The sequence below is a fragment of the Equus przewalskii genome, chromosome 1, assembly GCF_037783145.1.
Source record: "Equus przewalskii isolate Varuska chromosome 1, EquPr2, whole genome shotgun sequence".
In the NCBI taxonomy this organism is placed as follows: Eukaryota; Metazoa; Chordata; class Mammalia; order Perissodactyla; family Equidae; genus Equus; species Equus przewalskii.
Genome location: NC_091831.1, coordinates 16,534,178 through 16,560,454, shown reverse-complemented (window position 1 = coordinate 16,560,454; position 26,277 = coordinate 16,534,178). Strand labels below are relative to the sequence as shown.

Sequence of the window (26,277 nt, the reverse complement as noted above, 5' to 3'; positions counted from 1 at the left end):
AAACTGAACTGATATTGGGCCACAGCCCACAAAGGTGTTTATGAACTTGAGACTGGAACACAACCTAGTCAAGTGTCTGCTGAAAGAAAAATATTAATATTCACCAGAGGTTTTCAACAGGACTTAGAGAGCCTCCTAAAATAAATGTTCAGAATATCCAGGATACAATCTAAAATTACCCAGAATTCTCGATTCAGCAAAAATATGCTTTAAGAATGAAGGTAAATAAAGACAGATGAAGGATTTAGGACTGTATAAGTGGTGCAAGGATAGACAAACTGGCCAACTGAACAGAGTAGAAAGTCAAGAAACACACCACACAAATACAGCACCTTATATAGGACAAAGGTACAATAATAAATTATAAAATCCAGATCAGTTATAGATCTAAACACTAAACAAGAAAGTTGCTAGAATAAAATAGGAAAATATCTTCCTGAGCTTAGAATTGTAAATATTTCTTAAACAGAACAGAAAAATAGCTATCCATAAAAGAAATGCTTGATAAGTTAAATTCCATTAAAATGAAAACTTTTGTTTATCAAAAGACACTGATTGTAGTGAAAAGCAAATCACAATGTTGGAGGAAATGTTTGCTGTACTTTGTCTAACAAAGAGCTATTCTCCGAATATTTAAAGAACTCCTACAAATCAAGATGAAATAATGAGACAACCCCATTTAAAAATTGGCAAAATAACTTGAAAAGTCCCTTCACAAAGGAATGCCTCCAGATTACCAATGGGCATCTGAGAAAGGAATCAACCTCATTATTCATCATGGAGCAGCAAATTAAATCCATGTTGAGACAATACTATATACCATCACAATGGCTAAAGTTAAAAGGACTGAAAATTCCAAGTGCTTACAAAGGTGAGAAACTGGGAATTCTCATATGCTTACTGCTGCTGAGGGTCCAAATGGGTACAACTGTTTGGCAGTATCTAATAAAACTGAGCATAAGCATATGATATGACCACACAGGCCCATTCTTATGTATATGTCCTCTTCAACATAAATACACACACATGTGCACTACAAGGCTTACAGAGAGTGGTCATAGCAGCTCCATTCATGAAAACCCTAAATTGGACACATGATTTAAAGTAAAGTGTTCTGATTTTTTCAATTTTCTTTTTATATCTTAACTATATCTAACATTGTTTTTTTTTTTTTTTTTTGCTGAGGAAGATTGTCCCTGAGCTAACATCTGTGCCAGTCTTCCTCTATTTTATATGTGGGACGCTGCCACAGCATGGCTTGATGAGTGGTGTGTAGGTCTGTGCTTGGGATCCAAACCTGCGAACCCTGGGCTGCCGAAGCATAGCACATGAACCTAACAATTATGCCGTCAAGCCAGCCCCCTGAACTCTGCTTTTTAATATCATATATCAGAGATTATTTTAACTTCTGAATCATATTTTTGTTTTATTATATCAATTGTTTATTCCACATTTTGTCTAATAAGTTGTACTCTACATTTAGATTTTTTTAAAATTGGAAATCAAATATTTTAGTTTTCCTTACCTATTTTTTTCATATTTTTCAAATTGGAATAATTATTTTGGACAATCTATATACAGCTATGGATTTCTGAATTTGAAACTGTACTAGAGTGTGAATAGAGTTAAGTTAATCATGAATATTTACAGAGCATGCCTATTTCTGATTCATTCTTCCAAACATGAAGAAGCTACAGAAAGAGAAAAAATATTTTTATTTTATTCACTAGAGATTAAGTAAAGATGAGGAACCTTAAAATTCTTTTTACTGTCCACTTAATTGATTGTGGTTGGATCATCCAAACAAATGAAGATACTAAGTTCTTTTCCTGGTATTCATAATTTTTATTAGAAATAAAATATAATGTCTGTATTTATTTTTAAGGATTTTAGAAGACTATGGGTTCATTGATCTTATTATCCTTCTAATAGGATGCCTACATTCGTTTTAGAATAGGAAAATTAAGCACATGAGTCCTAAAAGCAAAATTCTGTCATTGTCATGTAGCCCTTCCGTATATGAAATGGAAGGAGCAAAGTAGATAAAAATGCAAATGAACTTTCTAATTAAAAGAAAATTTCCATGTTAACAGCATCTACCAAGGTGTCCCTGATTGTAACACATAAATCTTTGAAGCATCTACTAAGTAAAATCAAGTGTTATCTGAATACAAAATAATTATGGACAATTCTCAGTACATTTTTACAATGTAAGTTCAAATTTGGGGACAGCAAGCAAGAATTTCTAAAATAGCCCTTTTTGAATAACTGTAAAATAAACAGTTCCTCAATACCTTACTATTCAAAGTCTGGTCCAGGGACTAACCCATAATAGTAGTGGCATAACCTGGGACCTCATCAGAAAGGCAGAATTTCAGGCTTTTCAGTAGGTCTAGGACCTACTGAATCAGAATCTTCGTTTTACCAAGATCACCCGGGTGATTCAGATGCACACAAAAGTTTGAGAACCACCATCTAATAGAAAAACAACAACAAGAGAACGCTCCTTTGCCTTAGTCCAGGAGCTGTTTGCAGTGTTTCCAGTCATCTCTGGGAAGATTTTGAATTGTTTGGAATTTGAGAATTGGCTTAAAGTATGTTTCACAGCATAGTTTAGTGAAGTGTTTAGTGTTGTTTTTCCACCTACTTCTAGATTAGTAAAGCTATGATGTTTTTAACGTCTTTTAAGTTTTAATGAGTTTTAGAGATCTCTTGAAACCAGTTAATATATAATGAATAGGGGCCAGCCCAGGCGCGTAGTGGTTAAGTTCGCACGCTCTGCTTCGGTAGCCCAGGGTTCGCAGATTCGGATCCCAGGCGCAGCCTTATGCACCCCTTATCAAGCCATGCTGTGGCAGGCATCCCACACATAAAGTAGAGGAAGATGGGCACAGACGTTAGCTCAGGGCCAGTCTTCCTCAGCAAAAAGAGGAGGCTTGGCGGTGGATATTAGCTCAGCGCTAATCTTCCTCAACAACAACAAAATATATGTATAATTAATAATCCTTGCTTTATTAAACTACTATTTTAACCCTGCACTTTGCATAACTGTACATTAAACAAAAACTTTCTTTTTTCCACTCCATACATATATAGATAACCAAAAACAAAGGATAATTTTAAGCAGAGATTGATGGAGTCTTTGTCATTCATAGGTGCACAGCCTCCTTTATATGTACACATTTATAGTGAAAGAGCAGAAAATAGGATATAAGTGGGATTAGAAACCAATTCTAAAATTCCAGAAAGCTTTCACCTTTTTCACTTGCTCTAACAATAAGCTGCTACCATTTGTATGTATTCTGTCATGTATTCTGAAACTCAAGACAGCTGGTTTTAGCAAAACACCTTTAAACTATACCTGTCAGTTTGTCAGTAATCATGTGCTTGTTCCTATGCCCGATGGATACTTGTTAATCCTTATGCTATTCAGTTCTCTGTGGCATTTCTCACTGATTTCTTTCTCCATCTTGTACTACTTTTTCTTTGATTTCTGTTAAATCTGTCTGTCCCACATTTGTGACCTCGGTTCAGTTATTCACTTATCTGAGCTTCAGTTACCTCATCTGTAAAATGAGGATAGTAGGGCTTACATTATATTCTCGTGATGATTAGGTGACATAATTATGTAAAATAGAACCATACCTATTATATAGGAAATATTGCAGTAAGCAGTAGATGGTCATCGTCTTTTTTTCCCTCATCATCACCATTATAATCATTGGTATGTAAGAGGGTTTTTGATCTTCTCATCGTATACTTCACCTGTTTAAATCCTTCTGTGATTTTCCATAACATTTAAGATAAATTTTTTCTCCTATATTTTATTTTTCTGTATTAGGTGATTACTTAACAACAAAAAGTAGTACAAAAAAGTTATACCAGCTTATATAACACTCAAACGTAAAATATTTAGTTTAATTTAAGGACTTTTTTTTTCATTTTTTCGAGGTTGTATTGGTTTATAATATTGTGTAATTTCAGGTGTACATTATTATGTCAGTTTCTGTATAGACTGCATCATGCTCACTGTGAATAGTCTAGTTTTTATCTGTCACCATACATATGTGCCCCTTTACCCCTTTTGCCCACTTCCCCACCCCCTCCCCCTTTGGTAACCACTAATCTGTTCTCTTTATCCATGTATTTGTTTATCTTCCACATATAGTGAAATCGTACTGTGTCTTTCTCTGTCTGGCTTATTTCACTTCACATAATAGCCTCAAGGTCCATCTATGTTGTTGCGAATGGGACGATTTTGTCTTTTTTATGGCTGAGTAGTATTCATTGTATATATACATACCACATTTTCTTTGTCCATTCATCATTTGATGGGCACTTGGGTTGCTTCTACATCTTGGCTATTGTGAATAATGCTGCAATGAACATAGTGGTGTGTAGATCTCTTTGTATTGTTGATTCTGTCTTCTTTGGATAAATACCCAGTAGTGGGATAGCTGGATCATATGGTAGTTCTATTTTTAATTTTTTGAGAAATCTCTCTACCATTTTCTGTAGTGACTGCACCAGTGTGCATTCCCACCAGCCGTGTATGAGGGTTCCCTTTTCTCCACATCCTCTCAAACACTTATTATTTCTTGTCTTCTTAATTATAGTCATTCTGATGGGTATGAGGTGATATCTCATTGTAGTTTTCATTTGGATTTCCCTAATAGTCACATTGAACATCTTGTCATGAGCCTTTCGGCCATCTGTATGTCTTCTTTGGAAAAATGTTCGTATCCTCTGCCCATTTTTTGATCAGGTTGTTAGTCTTTTTGTTGTTGAGTTGTATAAGTTCTTCATTTATTTTGGAAATTAACCCTTGTCAGATATATGATTTGTATGTATTTTCTCCCAGTTTGTGTGTTGTCCTTTCATTTTGTTCATGATTTCCTTTGCCTAGCAGAAGCTTTTTAGTCTTATGTAATCCCATTTGTTTATTTGTTGTTGTTGTTTCCCTTGCCTGTGTAGACATGGTATTTTAAAAGATGCTGCTAAGATGGATGTCAAAGAGGGTTCTGCCTATATTTTCTTCTAGGAGTTTTATGATTTCAGGTTTTACATTCAAGTCTTTAATTCGTTTTGAGTTAATTTTTGTGTATGGTATAAGACCAGACATCCATTTATGATAAAAGTTCTCAATAAAATGGGTATAGAAAGAAAGTACCGCAACATAATAAAGATTATATATGACAGACCACAGCCAACATCATACTTAATGGTGAAAAACTGGAGCCATCTCTCTGAGAACAGCAACAGGACAAGGATGCTCACACTCACCTCTCCTATTCAACATAGTACTGGAGGTTTTGACCAGAGCAATAAGGCAAAAAAAAGAAATAAAAGGTCTTCAAATTGGAAAGGAAGAAGTAAAACTCGTGTAGTTTGAAGATGACATGCTTCCTTATACAGAAAACCCTAAAGAATCCACCAGAAAGCTATTAGAAATAATCAACATCTATAGCAAAGTTGCAGGGTACAAAATCAACTTACAAAAATCAGTTGCATGTCTATACAGTAATAATGAACTAGCAGAAAGAGAAGTCAAGAATATAATCCCACTTATAATCATAACAAAGAGGAAAAAATATCTAGAAATACATTCAACCAAGGAGGTGAAAGACGTATACACTGAAAACTGTAAGACATTACTGAAAGAAATCAAAGAAGACATAAAGAAATGGAAAGATATTCCATGCTCATGGATTGGAAGAATAAACCTAGTTAAAATGTCCATATTATCTAAAGCAATTTACAGATTCAATGCATTCCCAATCAGAATCCCAGTGACATTCTTCATGGAAATAGAACACAATGAATCCTAAAATTTGTATGGAATGAGAAAAGACTCCAAATAGCCAAAGCAATCCTGAGAAAAAAGAACAAAGTTGGAGGCATCACAATCCCTGACTTCAAAATGTACTACGAAGCTATAGTAATCAAAACAGCATTGTATTGGCACAAAAACAGACACGCAAATCAATGGAACAGAATGAAAACCCAGAAACAAAACCACACAGCTGTGGACAGCTAAAGGAGCTGAGAACATACATTGGAGAAAGGAAAGTCTCTTTGATAAATGGTTTTGGGAAAACTGGACAGCCACATGCAAAAGAATGAAAGTAGACCATTATCGACACCATACACAAAAATTAACTCAAAATGAATTAAAAACTAGTTTAGTTTAAACAATTTTGTTTAATTCATTTTTTTTAGCTTCTTAAGGTGAGAGTTTACATCATTGACTTTAGAACTTTCTTCTTTTCTTATAAGTGCCTCTAAAGCTAGAAATTACCCTCAGTGCACTGCCTTAGCTGCATTCCACAAATTTTGATGTGTTTTATTTTCATTTACATTGACCCCAAAATACTTTCTCATTTCTCTTTTGATTTATTCTTTGACTCATAAGTCATTCAGAAGTGTCTTATTTAATTCTCAAATACTTGGGGATTTTCTAGGTGTCTTCCTTTTATTAATTTCTCATTGAATTTTCTCTCTGGTCAGAGAAAAACTCTGTATGATTTTAATCCTTTTAAATTTTTTGTTTTTTGTTTATTTTGTCCAGCGTGTGATTTCTTTTGCTGAAAATCCATATCTGCATTTTGCTGTTGTTCTTGTTCTTCAAAATGTTGATTGGATACTTGGTTGATAGTGTTGTTCAATGTTCTACGTCCTTATTGAGTTTCTATTTTTTCTGTCAATTACTGAGAATTTTTAAATTTCCAACTATGTTTGGTGATTTGTTTGTTTCTTGTTTCAATACTTCAGATCTTCTTGTTCTTTGAAGTTGGGCTATTGTGTACTATACCTCGACATTGACCAATATTCCCTTTTATTTTTATGACATATCCTCTTTGTCTTTATTATCTCTACTTCTTGCCATACCAAACTACTTGCAATTCCCCAAACATCTATTTTCTCTTGTTTCTTTGTCCCTGTTGGGCATTTTTACATTCTGCCTTTTTTCTTTCAAATGACCTTTCCTGCCTTGCCCTTGCTAACTCTTGCTTAGCCTTTGTCTCAGTGCAAATATAACCTCTCCTCATACCTAACTGCTTCAAGTTACTCTTCTCTTAGAACTGGTACATTCTGCAGCCAATCATACTTTGTTGTGATTACTGTTTAACTTATTTTTCTCCTGTTAGCCTTAAAACTCTGTTACTGTAGAAAGTATCTTTTATTTCTATATCCTCAGAACTTAGTTGATATAATTCAATGAATAGTTTTTAAATTAAGAGATGAATAATGTATGTTTCCTGAGGGAGAAATGTACAGATAGTATATGCTTTCTTATTATACTCTTTTGGAAAATGTTAACATGTAATGTAGGTAGTTTATTAGCACAATAAAGGATTTTCCCTTCATATTTATAAATAGTCACATGGGCTTCTTGTAAAACAAAACAGATTTTTTCCTTCTCCAAAAATGAAATTTTTTTTTATTTTTATTTTTTAAAGATTTTATTTTTTCCTTTTTCTCCCCAAAGCCCCCTGGTACATAGTTGTGTATTCTTCGTTGTGGCTTCCTCTAGTTGTGTCATGTGGGACGCTGCCTCAGCGTGGTCTGACGAGCAGTGCCCTGTCCGCGCCCAGGATTCGAACCGACGAAACACTGGGCCGCCTGCAGCGGAGCGCGCGAACTTAACCACTCGGCCACGGGGCCAGCCCCCAAAAATGAAATTTTATAGTAAAGAGTTTTATTAGTTAAGATTGTTTATAAGGAACAGAAACTATCTTTGACTAACAAGCAGATGGAAAATGTATTATTAGTATAACATGCTGCTGCTAATAACCTGAGACGGAAGAATAAATAATCAGGCTTGCAATAGGCAGAAAGCTGTCAGTTCGAGCAGTTTTCAGTTACATGAATTGCTTTACATTTTCACGTGGGCATGACTGCTGGTCTGAATGAAGTCTCATGGTTTTTTCAATCCATCCTGTATTACTCATTCAAGGTCTAGAAATCTTGGGTGAATGAATCTCATTGGCAAATTTGGGTTACGTGTCTATCCCACTATTTTTCCAGAAGGATGGGAGAAAAATATCTCCCCCTGAAAGGGTTTTTTGGGTTCTGTGCTGGAAGATATGGAACTTGGATGCACTACCCCAATAAGAAAACAAATATTTGAAGAAATTACTTCATTAATTCCTGGTTGGGATGGGAGATGTTTACTGTTGACCAAAAAAAAAAAAAAAAAAAAAAATTACATTAGCCTTGGTAACCTTGATAGAAGTCAGTCAGTATCCAGGGAGTGAGAATATCTTTCTGACATTGATATTTGCTTACATTAGGAAAATATTACAGATTTGGCTGAGGAAATAATGCAGCTGTTATTAAAGTGAGAAAGGAGGCTTCACCTCTTATGTTTTGAAAACATACAATCGATTAACCTGGTGAATGGTAAATTATATATACTATTTTTCATCAATGCCAGTCTTATGTGAATGTTCTTATCTGGGTCTCTGTGTGACAGGTATTTGCTTTCTCAGTGGCAGTAAAATAGGTAGTAAGAACACAGATCCTAAATCATACTGTGCAAATTCCCCATTTTCAAGTATTATGATTGGGAGGATGTTTTTGTTTAAGTCTCAGTCCTCCAATTTCTTCATCTGTAAAACTGGAGATGATAGTAGTGCCTACCCTTATTAGTTTCTCTTGCCAAGTAACAATTTACCACAGTTATCAGCTTAAAACAATACCCACTTATTTCACAGTTTCAGTGGGAAAGAAATCTCGCCATAGTTAGCTGAGTCCTCTGCTCAGGGTTTTACCAGGCTGCAGTTACAGTATCAGGCTCTCATCTGTGGCACAAGGACTTCTAAGCTCACTGGTTGTTGGCAGAATTCACTTCCTTGCAGTTGTGGCACTGAGGTCCCCTTTTTCTTGCTGCTGTCAGTCAAGGACTGTTCTCAGTCCCTAGGAGCTGGCTGCCATTGCCTGCCACCTGACCCTCCCCACATCATGGCACTGTGCTTCTCCAAAGCCAGCTGCAGAACCTCTTCTGGTTAAAAATCTCTTTCTTCAGTCTACTAAAGTGGAGTCTGATCTAATGTAACAATCATGGGAGCACCTATTCCATCACCTTTGCCGTATAATGTAATCTAATCAAGGCAGTGACTTCTCCACCATTTTTGCAGATTTAGGGGAAGGTGTATACAGAGTGTGTACAGCAGGGAATGGGGATCTGGGAGGCTCTTAGAATTCTGTCTACCACACTATCTTAGGACGGTTTCGCATTAAAAAGATAATACATGTCAAACAAAATGTATAGTAAGCGCTTAGTTAGTGTTAGCTATAATTAATATTATTTAAATGCAAAATTCTTTATTGTCACTAAAGTAGTCATCTGAAACTGAAATGGACGTCAGATGTGAAGAAGTTTTAAAGTAATTTCTAGCTGAATTATAGACTAAATATATATTTTATTAATAGGATATCAACTCAGATTTAAATATTGAAATTAATTCCATACCATTCTGATTCTTATTACTTATTATGTGATATACTCTTTCTCTTTGAAACTTTCTCTTTTTTCTCCCTTAAGAATTTTTTGTTTTCTATTGGATATTCTTTAATATTAGTCTGATGTTTCTAGGTGTGAAATTTTTAGTCATTCTTCCTTTTTTTTATTCAAGAAAATGTATATATATTATATCTTTAAATACTTCTTCCAGTCCATTTTTCTTTGCCATTCTGAGATTCCTATTATTTATCTGATCACATTTCTGTTTCTATCTTCCATATCTTGCTTTTTCTCTTAAATTTTCTATTTCTTTTGTCTCTCCTCCTCCCTCCTCAATCTGGTCTTCCATTACGCGAATCTGTTCTATTTATAAATCCATCCATTCTACTTTGTACTTCATCTTTTTTATTTTGAAATGTTTTCTGATTCTCCTTTCATTGCTCGTATTTTCTGTTAATATTTTTAATATACTTATGTGGATATTTTTAAATTCTTTTCAGATTATCTATTTCTTCTTGATTCAGCTTTGGGAGGTTGTAAGAGTTTCGGAATTTATCTGTTTCTTCTAGATTGTCCATTTTGTTGGCATATAGCTTTTTGTAGTATTCTCTTTATAATCCTTTGTATTTCTGTGGTATCTGTTGTATTTCCCTCTCTTTCATTTCTAATTTTATTTATCTGAGCTTTCTCTCTTTTTTTCTTTGTAAGTCTGGGTAGAGACTTGTCAGTTTTGTTTAGCTTCTCAAAAAACCAGTTCTTTGTTTCATTGATCCTCTCTACTGCCTTTTTTGTTTCAATTGCATCTATTTGGACTCTGATTTTTATTATTTCTCTCCTTCTGCTGACTTTGAGCTTCATTTGTTCTTTTTCTAATTCAGTTAGGTGTAGTTTGAGATTGTTTATTTGGGATTTTTCTTGTTTGTTAAGATGAGCCTGTATTGCGATGGATTTCCCACTTAATACCTCTTTTGCTGCATCCCATATGAGTTGGTATGGAATGTTTTCATTTTCATTTGTCTCCAGATATTTTTTGATTTCTCCTTTAATTTCTTCAGTGATCCATTGATTGTTCACTAGCATGTTGTTTAGTCTCCACATCTTTGTCCCTTTCTCAGCTTTTTTCTTGTAATTAATTACTAGCTTCATAGCATTGTGATTGGAAAAGATACTTGTTGTTATTTCAATCTTCTTAAATTTATTGAGGATTGCCTTGTTTCCCAACATATGGTCTATCCTTGAGAATATTCCATGTGAACTTGAGAAGAATGTGTATTCTGCTGTTTTTAGGTTGATTGTTCTATATATATCGATTAAGTCCAAATGTTCTAGCTTTTCATTTAATTCCACAGTTTTCTTGTTAACTTTCTGTCTGGATGATCTGTCCATTGATGCGAGTGCAGTGTTGAGGTCCCCTACTATTATTGTGTTGTTATTAATATCTCCTTTTAGGGCTGTTAATAGTTGCTTTATGTCCTTTAATGCTACTGTGTTGGGTGCATATATTTATGTGTTATGTCTTCTTTGTGGAGTGTCCCTTTGATCGTTGCATACTGCCCCTCTTTGTCTCTCTTTACCTGTCTTACCTTAAAGTCTACTTTGTCTGCTATAAATATTGCAACACCTGCTTTCTTTTGTTCGCCATTAGCTTGGAGTATCATCTTCCATCACTTCACTCTGAGCCTGTGTTTGTCGTTGGAACTGAGATGTGTTTCCCGGAAGCAGCATATTGTTGGGTCTTGTTCTTTAATCCATCTGGCCACTCTGTGTCTTTTTATTGGAGAATACAATCTATTTACATTTAGGGTGATTATCGATATATGAGGGCTTAATGCTGCCATTTTATCACTTGTTTCCTGGTTCTCCTGCATTTCCTTTGTTTCTTGTCCCATGTATTTCAGTCTACCAATTGAGTTATCTAGGTTTTTATGTTGAATTTCTCAGTTTTCTCCGTCTTTATTATTTGTGTCTCTGTTCTGCTTTTTTGTTTAGTGGTTACCATGAGGTTTGTATGCAAAATCTCGTAGATAAGATAGTTCATTTTCTGATGGCCTCTTATTTCTTTAGACTAAACTGATTCAGTCCCCTGCCTCTTCCCCTCCTATGTTGTTTTTGTCATGTCTTTTTCCATCCCATGCTGTGAATTTGTGGTTAAAAATGACAATATTTTCTTTGTTTGTGGTGTTTCTCTTCCCTTTATCTTTAATATTATACTTGGATATTTGCTAACCTGTTCTGATGTACAGCTACAATTTTCTGATTTTGTCTACCTATTTATCTCCTTACTCTGGGCTTTGTAACCCCTTTCTCCCTTTTTTTTTTTTTTTCAAGTATAAGGGCCTTGAGGATTTCTTGTTTGTGTGTGTGTGGGTGGTTCTCATGGCTGCGAACTCCGTTAGATTTTGTTTATCCAGAAGAGTTTTTATTTCTCCATCATATCTGAAGGATATTTTCACTGGAAAGAATATTCTTGGCTAAAAATTTTTGTCCTTCAAAGATTTGAATATGTCATTCCAGTCTCTCCTAGCCTGTAAGGTTTCTGCAAAGAAATCCACTGAAAGCCTGATAGGGGTTCCTTTGTAGGTTATTTTCTTCTGCCTTGCTACCCTTAGTATTTTTTCTTTGTCATTAACGTTTGCCACTTTCACTGCTATATGCCTTGCAGTAGGTCTTTTTACATTGACATGTTTAGGAGATCTGATAGTCTCCTTCACGTGGATTTCCATCTTCTTCCCCAGGTTTGTGAAGTTCTTTGCTTTTATTTCTTTGAACAAAATTTATGCTCCATTCTCCTTCTCATTTCCCTCCGAAATACCTATAATTCTTATGTCGCATTTCCTAATTGAGTCAGCTATTTCTTGGAGACTTTCTTCCTTTCTTTTTAGTCTTAGTTGTCTCTCCTTCTCTATCTGGAGTATTTCAATATGTCTGTCCTCAATTAATGCTGAGTCGATTCTTGATGATATCCACTTGAGTGTTCAGGGAATCCATATTTTGTTTTATCTCTTCCATTGTGTCTTTCATCTCCAATATTTCCGATTGGTTCTTCTTTATAGTTTCAATCTCTCCTGTGAAGTAGCTCCTGAACTCATTGAATTGTTTCTCTACATTCTCACTTCACTTGTTGACTGTTTTGATGATAGCTCTTTTTAATTCTCCATCATTTAGATTATATATTTCTGTGTCTTTAGGATTGATTCCTGGACACTTGTCATTTTCCTTCTGATCTGGAGATTTAATATAATTTTTAATACTGCGAAAGGGCGTGGCTCTGTTCTTGTGCAGTGTGGTATTATTTGGTCGCAGTTACCACCTCTCGCCACTGGATGGGGTTCAAGAGCTGTGTATTCTGAGTGCCTGCATCCCACCAGGATTCCAGGCTCTGGAGCCAGTGCTGGGTGGGTGGGTGGTGGGGCACTTTCTTCTGCATGCACTCAAGGTTTTCTCACTCTGCCTTCACTATCTGCTCTCCTGGCGTCTTGGCTTGATGAAGTCACTCCCATGATAGATAGTCACCTCAGTGGGGCTTCCTCCTAGGCTGCGAGGAACCTCAGGGATCTTTGATGTTCCCCTGAAGGGACACCCCACTTCCTTCCCTCTCAGAGGTGCGTGGAATCCCCAGATCACAATCTTTTGCAGAGGGAGCAAAGCTTTCTCTCCCCATTCCACCTCCCCTGAAGGGGGCTCCAGCCTCTCCACCTTCCAGCATATGGCTGCATAGGTCTCTCAGATGTCTTTTGTGTTATGTGGATGTCCTTTGTTGGAATATGAATGTCTTTTTCATTGTCTTGTGGAGAGCAGAGTTCACCAGAGAGCTCACTCTGCCATGATACTGACGTCACCTGATAATTTGAAATTCTTGAGCAAATTCTCAGCTCTAGGGATATTGGCTACTCTGAAAAGTACTGCCTATGTGGGAAAGCCACATCCCAGTCTGTGTTGGCCACAATGACTCAGGTGTTAGAAGGGATGTTGAAAGTCAGTCTTTAAGATGGAAATCTCCAAGGCACAAGAAAACTGTTATTTCCAAATTTATACCTCAACCCAAGCCTCTTTTATAAACATTAGACTTGCCTATTCAGTTACGTTCTTGATATGCCCACTTAAATGTATAATAGGCATTTCAAAACCTATTATGTCCAAAAATATAGTCCATGATCTTTTCTCAAAAACTTGCTTTATTCCAAGGTATTATAAGCATATTGAAGACATTCAGTGCAGGTTTCCACATATTAACAGGGCTGTTGACAAACTCGGATACTTCCAGAAAAGATAAACTGTGGATGGGAACTGTATCATGAAGAAGGTTTAATGAGTTGGAACTTTTATAGGGAATAGAATTCTACCTATTTCTATGGAACTCTAGAAAGTGGAATTAAAATCACTCAGTAGGTGTTATAGAGAAATGTAGTGCAATTTAAAGCAAAGTTTCTAATGAAGAGAGTTGCCCAAAGAATGGTTTGGTAGGCTTAATAGTGAGCATTCTACTTCCAAAATTGAGTATAGGCTTTATTAGAATCTAAATATTGTAGAGAAGATACATGTGGCTTTCTGACTATCTCTAGTACTTCATGAATCTTTAATTTTATAATCACACTATAAGATATTACATTTTAAATAGATGAAAACATTTTTATACCATTAGTTATTAGAATGCTTGTAATAATTGATATGTGTTTGATTTATGAAAAGTTTCTCCTTAGAGATTTTGTAGCTACTGTCACTTGCATAGTTTGTTTTAGATAGGCAGTAGATTTTCTGGAAAGGTCAGAACTGATGAAATACATATAGTTTAGATGCAATTTGAGTATGTAAAAGTAAACCATTTCAAGTTCTTTTGGCAACTAGGGTATTGAATATTATAAATATATATATCAAAGCGTATGATATATTATACATATAATATGTCTACATAAAACATATATTATAATTTAGTGTATCTATGTACATCTATCTATCTAGTATCTTTAGACTTGGAGTAAAAGCAACAATAAATGGAAAAATATTTAAACTGATTTTATTGTATAGTAAAAATCTTGACTGAAATAGTATTAGTGTATGTATTACATTTTCATTAAAATAGTTTCTCTTTTTAGTAATGTGTATTTTATTACAAATTGTTTTATCAAATATGTTTTTGTTTCTTACCTATCTCCTGTCCCTTTCCTCAATAATTCCATTAAATTTTAAAATTTTCCTTTTTACTAATTCTTTTATTATTCTATAAAACATTTTAATATGAATTACGTGACAAAGAAGCAGTCCTTGTGGTATAAAGACTGTATGTGGGTAAAGATTGTGATAATTGCTGAGGTAAAAGGCAAATTATGGCTTCTTATTCTAAAAGCATTATTGCTGCCAAAATCCACTGGTTCTATGATGTTTTTTAATGTTTATGAAGATGTTTGAGGAATAAAAATCTTTTTGGAGGATTTTGTTTTACTTATTTTTATTAGTATTATACCCAATTTTTGTCTTTTACTTCCTGTTGCTGAGTTATATGTATTATAAAAGCTTAATTCTTCTAGCATCATGAATCTTATACTTACTAATGGAAGTGTAGAAATCAAGAAAATGATCATTTTTTTCTGTCAGATACATAATACACCTACCAGAATAGGAAATTTTAAGTAGGTGACTATTTGTATAGATAATTAGACTTTAATTTGGCCGTTGAGAGCCTCTGCCATTTTAATATATTATTTGATCAATTTATGCATTTAAGAAAGCTATTTCAATTGAATGTAAATCATTCTAATTTTAAACAGATTTTCTTCATTGTCTTTGATAGAGCATTTTATTTTTTAGATTGCCAACCACTTTAGCAGTTACCCTTAAAAATTCTAATTTTGGCTGTGAGACGCATTGCAGTGTTATATGATAAATATGCCAATAATCTAGTAATTAAACAGAAAAATATATTTTTATTTCTTTTGAAATGGTAGGGATCATGCTACTGAGTTGATTTGCATCAGTTTCTAAGTGAGATTTTATTTTGGTAACACTTTTTCTTTATGACTTGTAATGCCATGCAACTGAATCTTGACAATAGAAAAAAATTGCTACTATAACTGCAATGCTAATAACTTGAAAAACAGAAATAATGCAGTGAGCTTAAGGACTTTGTATTCTCTTACAATAGTGCTGCTCATCACCACTTATACATCACCGTTTAAATTAAATTAAATTAGATTGAATTTAAATTACCTGTTTCTGAGTAAATGGGATTTGGTAATTCACCATTAAGTCAATCTGCAAACTGATGTCATAATTTAGATTTTTTTTTTTATGAGAATGATGCTAGGAATCATTCTTCAATTTGCAAATCTAATTCCCATAGTTGACTAGGTGATATCCTCTTACTAATAGTGGTTAAGTTATACAGAACAAAACAGAGAAAGAATAGCATCTGAATGCTGATGTCTGTAAATTTTTATTAGAAGTGTGTTAGTATTTTGAACATGGAAGATGAGTCATTTCAACGTGAAATAAGCTGGTAAGCTACTGGATAAGTAGGTATTAAAGAGGAAGTTTTATCTTATGCATATGCTTTGAAAACTGAGGGTTATAATAAACATGTACTGATAAAGATGTCCTTGTGTAATTTTTTCCCAATTTATCCAAAAGGGCACATTATTATTATTATTACTTGTTGTTACCTTCAAAATTGTTATAAGCTTGAGGAGTTTATCATATATATTTTCAAATGTACCTTTTTTTACGCCTCAATTTTTTTGTTGCTAAACCTAAGTAGGCATAAGTTCAAGAAGTAATATTGGAAACTGTTAATCAGTTTTATCAGTTACTTAACTAACATATTAATTGTACTAATCAGAAAATATAAATGTGAGGAATGTATAAAATAATACTTAAGAAGCATATTCTTACAGAGAGAAATGGGAAGTTTTATGACAACTACAAAATAAGATTGGTTGTGATAAGTACAAATGTTCTAGAGATTCAAAGGAGGAAGATATATCAAGTTTACACTGTTATTTCAGAGTTGAATAGTAAAAACAGAGACCATATTGCTCACAAAGCTGAAAGTATTTACTATCTGACCCTTTACAGAAGAAGGTTGCTGATTCCTTATTTAAAATATTACTACTAATGCTATCCTTTATATGCAATGAAATTGTTTGAATTGGATAAGATGGCTTAGGTGTAAAATACAGTTTTCTCAGAAAAATTTCTGAGAGAAAATAATTGGAATACATATATCTGAGAAAAGACAATTCCAGATATATAAAAAATAACTCTTACCAGTCAATAATAAGACTAGCATCCCAATTTTTAAAACATGGCAAAAGAACAAGATGACAGAATAGGGGGCTCCTGACTTCCCTTCTTCCTTGGTTGCATGAAATGTACAGCTGTACATGGGTCAGTTCTCTCTGAGAGAAATCCAGAAAGCAATTGACTTCTACACACCAGCCAACTGAGAAAATGTCTACACCAAATGGGTGGGAAAAGCTGAGACACCTTTGCAACACAAACCCAACCCCCAGCACAGAGCCTTACAATTGGGAGGACCCCCAACTCCCAACCTCTCACTGAAGAACAAAGCATTTGGACCAAACATCTAGTGCCCCAAATTTTATGGCTGCTGTCCAAGGGACTGGCTCCCAAATCACCTATCTTGGGGAGCCAATCTGGCTCAATATTCACCACTTCCCTGAGATCTCAGAAAACAAAGAGGTGGTTTTTAAAAGGGTAACTGGATACTTTTCTGGCTACCCTGCAGAGATCCTTCTCTGGCTACCTGACTGGCTTCTAGGCACAGCTGCAGAGGGAGCAGGCAAAAATGCCCAGTTCCAAGTTTCTTTCTGGAAGGAGTTTGGCTGAATACTTTCCCAACTGCTGCCTGAGGGTCAAGCTTCTAATCACCCTGCATCTGAGAGCGGACTGGGCTCCTTTTGGAGCCTGAACCAGCTTGTGGGCACTTTCCCTGCCTTCTCCCAACTCACTTCAACAGTAAAACCAAGTCTCCAGCAAGGCTCCCAATTTATCCCTGGAAGGGGTTTGACCGAATTCTTTCCCAGCTGCTGCCTGAAAGTTTGGCTTCTAATTAGCCTACATTTAGGAGTTGATGGGGTTCACAATAACTAGTCTTCCAAGAGCCCAAATAGGCTTGTGGGAACTTCCTGTAGCTTCTTCTCCCAGCTAGTCCAAGCAATAAAACCAAGTCTCCAGCTTCTCTCTGAAAGGAGTTTGTGTACACATCTAGCACCCCAACTTCACCAAATACTACCACCCAAAAGACTGGCTCCTAAATCACCTAGTTCTGGAAGGTGATGGGGCTGAGCATTTATAACTCATCCAAGACCACAGAGAATGAAATGGTGGTTTTTCATGAGCACACAAGCACTCTTAGCAGCTGTCCCCCTGACTCAGCCCAGAGGTAGGCAAAAACACTCAGCTCTCAATTTCTCCCCCACAGGCGCTAGACTGCATACCTTTCCCAGCTTCTGCCCAAAGGTTGGGCTTCTAATTATCTTGTATCTGGGAAGTGACAGCACAGAAAATTAGTAGTCCTTTGGGAACCTAGATAGGTGTGTAGGCATTTCTCCTGGCTTTAGGACACTGATGGGACTTGGCACACCATAATCTCCTGGGAGTTGCTAAGAACAAAGACAGTGGTTTGGACAAGCACAAAGGTTTGAGAGGCACTCAGAATCGTGGGCTGGGCTGATTGGTGAGGTTTATCTCATACACGAAGCTGGTCTGTCAAGACTGGGAGAAGTGACTGTTTTATCTAACACATAGAAACCAACACAGAGAGTGAAGGAAAAGGAAAAAACAGAATATATATTCCAAATAAAAGGACAAGATAAATTTCTAGAAACTGATCCTAATGAAATGGAGATAGGTGATTTACCCAACAGAGAATTCAAAATTATTGTTGTAAAGACCCTCACCAAGGTCAGGAGAGTAATGCAAGAACAAACTGAGAATTTTAACAGAGAAAAGAAAATATAAAAAAGTACCAAACAAATCATAGAGCTGAAGAATATAATAATTGAACAGAAAATTTTAATAGGTTCCACAGCAGACTAGATCAAGTGGAAGAAAGGCTGAGTGAACTTGATGACAGGTGATTGGAAATAATCTAATCAGAGGAGGGAAAAAGAATGAAAAAGAGTAAAGATAGCTTAAGGTACTTATGGAAAGCTGTCAAGCAGAGCAATATATGCATTATGGAAGTCCCAGAAGGAGAAGAGAGAGAGAAAGTGGCAGGAAACTTATACAAAGAAATAATGGCTGAAAACTTCCCAAACCTGGGAGGGAAAAGTAGACATCCAGATTTAGGAAGCCCACATAACACTAAATAAGATGAAACCAAAGAGATATACACCAAGGCAAATTATAATCAAATTGTCAACACTTAAGACAAAGAGAGCATCTTGAGAGCAACAAGAGACAAGTGACTTGTTATATACAAGGGAACTTCCATAAGACTATCAGCAGAATTTTCAGAAGAAAGCTTTCAGGACAGAAGGGAGTGAAATGATACATTCAAAGTACTGAAAGAAAAAAAACACTGTTGACTAAAAATATTTTACCTGCCAAAACTGTCCTTCAGAAATGGGGAGATAAATATATTCTCAAATGAACAAAAGCTGAAGGAGTTCATCACCACTAGACTGACCCTACAAGAAAAGCTAAAGAAAGTTCTTTAGGCTGAAATAAAAGGACGTTAATTAGTAACATGAAAACTTATGAAAGTATAAAACTTACTAGTAAAGGTAAATATATAATCAAATTCGGAATACTCTAATATTGTAATGGTGGTATGTAAATCACATATAACTCTAATATAAAGGTTAAACTACAAAACTGTCAAAATAATTACAGCTACAATAATTTGTTAATGAATACACAATACAAAAGATGTGAACTGTGACATTAGAAACATAAAATATGGGAGGGAGAGTAAAAGTGGAGAGCTTTTGTATAAATTAAGTCATAAGATATTTGATGTAAGCTTTAAGGAAAGTAGAAAGCAAAATCCTATAGTGGGTACAGAAACATAAAGAGAAAGGAATCAAGGCAGAAAAATCATCAAATTGCAGAGGAAGAGAGCAAGAGAGGAAGAAACGAACAAAGGATCTACTAAGCACCCAGAAAGCAATTAACAAAATGGTAATAGTAAGCCCTTACCTATCATTAGTTACTTTAAATATAAATGGACTAAATTCTCCAATCAAAAGAAACAAAGTGTCTGAATTGATAAAAAAGCAAGATCCAACTATATGCTCCCTGCAATGGACTCATTTCAGCTTTGATGACACACACAGGCTGAAAGTGAAGGGATGGAAAAATATATTCCATGTAAATGGATATTGAAAGAAAGTTGGGATAGCTATACTTAGATAAAGTACACATTAGGCAAAAAATGGTAACAAGAAACAAAAAGGTCATTATATAATGATAAAGGGGTCAATCAAACAAGATGATAGAGCATTTGTAAATATATGTGCACCCAACATCAGAACACCTAAACATATAAAGCAAACATTAATTCATCTCAAGAGAGAAATAGACAACAATGCAGTAATAGTAGGGGATACTGCACCTTCAAAAATTGACATATCATCCAGACATTAAATCAATATGAAACATTGAACTTGACTGGCACTTTAGACTAAATGGACCTAACAGACATGTACAGAACATTCCATCCAATGGTAGCAGAATATACATTCTTTTCAAGAATAGACACATTAACTGACAAAACAAGTCTTAACAAATTTAAGAGGAAAAGCTATCTTGTCCTGAATTTTTCTTTCTCAGGGGATTTATGATTACTGATTCAATCTCCTTATTTGTTATTAGCCTCTTCAGATTTTCTACTAATTCTTTATTCAGTCTTGGTGGTTGTACGTTTCTAGGAATTTATCAATTTCTTTTAGGTAATCCACTTTCCTGGCATGAAATTGTTCATAGCAGTCTCTTATGATCCTTTATTATTCTTTGGTATCAGTTGTAATGTATCCTCTTTTATTTATGATTTTATTTATTTGAGAATTCCCTCTTTTTATCTTAGTCTAGCTAAAGGTTGTCAATTTTGTTTATCTTCTCAAAAACCAACTCACAGTTCTGTTGAATTTTTCTATTACTTTTCTGGTCTTTATTTCATTTATTTTTGCTTTGATCTTTATTTCCTTCCTGCTCCTAACATTTGGGTTTTCTATTTTCTTTTTCTAGTTCCTTGAGATGTAAAGTGAGGTTGTTCATTTGAGATCCTTTTTTTCTTAACGTAAGAATTTATTGCTAGAAACTTCCCTCTTAGAAAATGTTTTTGCGGCATCTCGTAAGTTTTAGTATGTTATGTTTCCATTCTCATTTGTCTCAAGACTTTTGTTACTTCTCTTTTAAGTTTTTCTTTGTCATATTGCTTGTTCAGGGGTGTGTTGTTTATTTCCCACATTGTTGTGAATTTTCCAATTTTCTTCCATTATTTATTTCTCGTTTCATACCATTGTGTTCTGAAAAGATGCTTAATATGAGTTCAGCAATGGTGAATTCTACCAAATGTTTAAAGAATGAATGCCAATCTCTCAAACTCCTCCAACAATTTGAAAAGGAGGGAACACTCCAGAATCATTTTACAAGGTCAGAATTACCCTTATCCTAAAGCCAGCTAAGGACACTGTATGAAAAGAAAATTACAGACCAACATCCTTGATGAACATAGATGCAAAATTCTTCAAAAAATACTAGTGAACTGAACTCAGCAGCACACTGAAAGGATCATATACCATGATCAAGTGGGATTTATCCCTGGGATGCAAGATGATTCAACACATGCAAATCAATAAATGTGATATACCACAGTAACAGAATTAAGGATAAAAGTCATATGATCACCTCAATAGTTGCAGGAAAGGAATTTGACAAAATTTAACATCCTTTCATGATGAAAATTCTCAAGAAATTAGGTATAGAAGGAATGTACCTCAACATAATAAAGGCCATATATGATAAGCCCACAGCTAACATATTCAATGGTGAAAAGCTGAGAGCTTTTCCTCTAATATCACAAAGAAGATAAGGATGCCCACTTTTGCCACATCTATTCAACATAGTACTTGAAGTCATAACCAGAGCAAGTAGGCAAGAAAAAGATATAAAAGGTATTCAAGTTTGAAAGGAAAAAGTAAAATGATCTCTGTTAGCATAAGATATGATCTTATATATAGAAATTCCTAAAAATTCCACACACGAAAATGTTAGAACTAAGAAATGAATTAAGTGTAGTTGCAGAATACAAAATCAAGATACACAAATCAGTTGAAGTTCTATACACTATCAACGAACTATCAAAAGGAACTATGAAAAAAAGAAATTAAGAAAAAAATCCCATTCACAATAGTATAAAAAAGAATAAAACAATTACAAATAAATTTAAACAAGTAGGTAAAAGATCTGTAAACTGAAAATTATTAAACATTGATGAAAGAAATTGAAGAAGACAGAAAGAAGTGGAAAGATATCCTGTGTTTATGGAACGGAAGAATTAATATTATTAAAATGTCCATACTACCCAAAGCAATCGACAGATTTAATGCCATCCCTTTCAAAAATCCCAATGGCATTTTTCACAGAAATACAGAAAACAATGCTAAAATTCATATGGATTCACAAAGATCCTGAATAGGTAAAGCAACTTGATCAACAGGAGCAAAGCTGTAAACGTTAAACTTCCTGACTTCAAGCTATATTACAAAGCTACAGTAACCAAAACAGTATGGTATTGGCATAATAACAGACAAATAGATCAATGGAAAAGAATAGAGAGCCCAGAAATAAACCTACACATATATGATGAACTAATTTTCAACAAAGGCACCAAGAATATACAATAGGGAAAGGATAGTCTCTTCAACAAATGGTGCTGGGCAAACTGGATATCCACATGCAAAAGAATGAAATTGGACCCCTATCATACGCCACTCACAAAAATTAACTCAAAATGAATTAAACACTTAAATGTAAGAACTGAAACCATAAAAGTCCTAGAAGAAAATGTAGAGGGAAAGCTCCTTGACAGTTGGTCTTAGCAATGATTTTTTGGATCTGACACTCAAAGCACAGGCAAAAAACCCAAAAATAAACAAGTGGGACAGCATCAAACTAAAAAGTTTCTATACAACAAAGGAAACAATCAACAAAATGAAAATTTACCCCATGGAATGGGAGAAAATGTTTGCAAACCATATATCTGATTTAGAGTTAATGCCCAAATATATAGAGAACTCTTACCAATCAATAGCAAAAATCAAATAACCTGATTGAAATAATGGGCCAAGGACTTGAATAGGCACTTTTCCCAAAGAAGACATACAAATGGCCAACAGGTATATGAAAGGATGCTCAATGTCACTAATCATCAGAGAAATTAAAATCAAAATTATGATGACATATCACCTCACACTTCTTAGGGTAAATATTATCAAAAGTCAAAATGTAACAAGTCTTGGCAAGGATGCAGAGAAAAGAAAACTCTTGTGCACTGTTCTTGGGAATGTAAATTGATACTGCCATTATGGAAAACAGTATGGAGGTCCCTCAAAAAATTAAAACTAGAACTACCATTTGATCCAATAATCCCACTTCTGGGTATGTATCCAAAAGAGATAAAATCAATATCTCTATGAAATATCTGCACTCCCATGTTCATGGTAACATTATTCATAATAGCCCAAAATGGAAACAACCTAAATGTTCATCAATGGATAAATGGATAAGGATAAGGTGGTGTATATATGTGTGTGTGTATAATGAAATAGTATTCAGTCATAAGAAAGAAGGAAATCCTTCCTTTGGCCACAACATGGATGAATCTTGAGGACATTTTTGCTAAGTGAATTAAGCCAGGCACAGAAAGACAAATATTGCATGATTTCACTTATATGTGGAGTATATGTGGACTATGGAATATATACATAGGAATATATATATATATATAATAGTAATAGAGAGTAGAATAGTGGTTGCCTAAAGCTGGGCTGTGGGGTGAAAAGAGAGATAAAATAATAATATCAATAAAGAATGTAGAATTGTGCTTGCCAGGGGCTGGGGAGAGTAATTCTTGGCGGGGGTTGAGGGGAGGGTTATTGTTTAATGGGTACAGAGTTTTAGTTTTTCAAGATGAAAGAGTCCTGGAGATGGATGGTGGTGTTGGTTGCACAGCAATATGAGTATATATAATACTACTGAACTGCACAGTTAATATAGTAAGTTTTATGTTACGTGTATTTTACCACAATAAAACTAATAAAAAATAAAGGAATATAACATTAGCCAATAAGCATGTGAAAGATGCTCAACATCGCTAGCCATCAGGGAAATGTAAATTAAAACCATTATGAGATACCACAACATACCTGCTATAATGGCTAATGTTTAAAGAATGAAAATGCCAAGTACCATGGAGGATTTGGAGTAACTGGAACTTTCATAAATTATTAGTGACAATGTAAAATGGTACAGCAACTTTGAACACAATGTTACTTATTTTGTGAAGTTTATCCCACATTTACCATATGAACAGCAAGCTGGCTTCTAACGAGAAATGAAAACAGGTCACATGAAAAGTCTTAATCACAAATATTTATAACACCATTACTCATGAAAACCCCAAACTGGAAAGAACCCATAAATATATTAATTGGTGGATGGATAAACAAATTTTGATGTATCCATGCCGTAGAATACTACTAAGCAATAGTGAGAAATGAAATATTTATACAAGCATTGACATAGAAAAATATTAAAAACACTGTGCTAAATGGAAGAAATCAAACAGGAAAAATTACAGAAAAATGAAAACTACGGTGATATAAAGTAGATACAAATTTAGGGTCTGGAGAGGGGTTGAACTGCAGAGACGAAAGACGTTTTAGGTTGATGAAACTGTTCCATATCTTGATTGTGGTTGGAATTATATTAACTGTAAAAATTACCCAACTCCATCAAGATATGCACTTAAAATGAGGGAATTGTAAATTGCAATGTAAAGTATACCTCAGTAAAGGTATTATTGACCTATAATTTATGAGTGTATTGCAAATGTTATGATCTTTCCAGGTATGAAGTATTTGAGTATTTATGTTACCACGATATATAAAGCATGGTAAAATATTTCAAGAGAGAAAAATCTCTTATTATTTAAATTGCAGTCTTCTCAGATTTTCCATATCATATATGTGCTTGAAATCCAAAATTAAAATGGTATAAGTGAAAGTTATACTACAAGTTAAATAATCCTCTCAACTCAATAACTTTTAAAAAATACTTAATACTCATTTAATGAATCAATAGTACAAAACTGTACATTCATGTTTTATCATAAACTCTAAAGAGCCAATTTCAAAATTAGATGCATGATTTATTTTATTCAAGTCATTTCCTGGGAGATTAAGTGCAAGAATATTGTGAACAACATAAATCAATATTAAATCTATAAAGACATTAAAGTCCTAAAAATAAAACCCATTAAAACCAAAATAAAACTTAAAGTATCTATAAATTATTCATAGTGAATCAAGATAAAAATAATATAATACATAATTTTAGATTTTGTGTATATGTGAATATGTATGTAGAGTATATATCAGAGATGAGTCAGTATGTCTATATTCCCTTAAGCTCATCTTTAAGTATGGCTCTCATGTTCCTATTAGCATACTTAAATTATACCCATTAAAAATCGTCGTTTGGCATAGTCGACTTAATAATCTCTTTTTGTTTCTTCCCACTTTCCCATACATCCTTTTAAACCAAACCTTTAACTCCTTCTACTTAAAACTTTTAGTGCAAATCAAAGCACCCCAGTCCAAGAGAGGCGTTAACCTATGTATGGTAAGAGTTAACATTAGTTTAGATTCCTATTTTCTTCTAATTTATCATGGATGCTCTCTATTCAGCATATTTTCTCGCTCTGGCAAGAACTCTGACAAAGGAATAGGGTGGGAAAGTTGGAGAACTTCCTGGTTTACTGGTTTGAAGTGTGAGATCCTAGAATGGATTCTTTTTCTAATGTAAAAAACATTGGAATTCTTCACAGATAATTCCAGGTATGCTAGAGCTAACTTTCAGTGTGTATGTGCGCAGCAATTGAGAGGATTTAGCTGTTATTGAACTTATCCCATAAAGAAGGGCAATATCATTATCCTTGAAAATTTTTCAATGGAGAAACTGGCATCAAAAGAAATTGATTACTCAGAACTTCCCAATCAGAGGCGGTGTTCTACTCATGCAGTACCAAAATTCCATTCAGATTATGTACATTATTATGTTATGTTATACTATGTAGACTATTTATGTCAATCTGTAATCATTATAGCCAGAGTAAACATACTAACAGTGTAATTGAAAAGAAAAATCAACACAAACATGAAAGTATCCACGAGTAAATGAAAAGTCATCAAAAAGAAGTTCCTCAGAGAGCAAACTGCTTCATAACTGTGCTGTTCAATTGATAGCAAATTGGAAAGAACGCGTAAATATATTAATTGGTGGATGGATAAACAAATTATGATATATCCATGCCTTAGAATACTACTAAGCAATAGTGAGAAATGAAATATTTATACAAGCATTATACTGGCATATATACAAGCATATACTGGCATAGAGCAGTGCTCACCACCATCTGATTTTATTCCATACACTGGGTTCAACTTGAATTATATTTCCCAATGATTTAAGAAAATACTACTCTTAAACATTATATAATATTAAAATATTCTGCATGGTAGTCTTGACATAGTTAATTTTTTATCTCCTTTGCCCATATTTTTTCCTGC

The 26,277-nt window shown here is 34.4% G+C and overlaps 1 protein-coding gene across 3 annotated transcripts in view; it reads left to right on the top strand.

The window, feature by feature from the left end:
* Positions 1–26,277, top strand: part of ATRNL1 (attractin like 1) — a 747,612-nt gene that overhangs the window by 309,919 nt on the left and 411,416 nt on the right. The window lies entirely within an intron of this gene.